The following is a 374-nucleotide window of genomic DNA, read 5'->3' on the forward strand; positions in this document are numbered from 1 at the left end:
ATAGCAGCTCCGAGGGCTGAGCCTGGGGAGCCCCAAGGGCCGAGAGCCCCCGTACGCCTGGGCCTCCCAAGGATGGCGGATCCGCGAGTCCGGGGAGTCGCTGGAGCTGGAACTCCGAACCCGGGTGCCGGCGGGAGCTCCAGGACACACCGGAGTAGCGCAGGGCAGGCGGCTTATTCGGCGCCCGGGAGGCCCGGCCCCGGACACGCGAGGGGCGCAGGGCGCAGGGAGGCGGGCCGGCGCACATGGGTGCTGGCGGGCCGGCGGCGGCAGGGTGCGGGGGGGCCGGGGTGTGGCTTCCCCGCCTCCCGGGCGGGATTTGCATGTGTGTGTGGCGGCCCCAGACTTCCTGCTCCTTCTACGCTGCAGGTACG

This window comes from Suricata suricatta, chromosome 7, assembly GCF_006229205.1.
Source record: "Suricata suricatta isolate VVHF042 chromosome 7, meerkat_22Aug2017_6uvM2_HiC, whole genome shotgun sequence".
In the NCBI taxonomy this organism is placed as follows: domain Eukaryota; kingdom Metazoa; phylum Chordata; class Mammalia; order Carnivora; family Herpestidae; genus Suricata; species Suricata suricatta.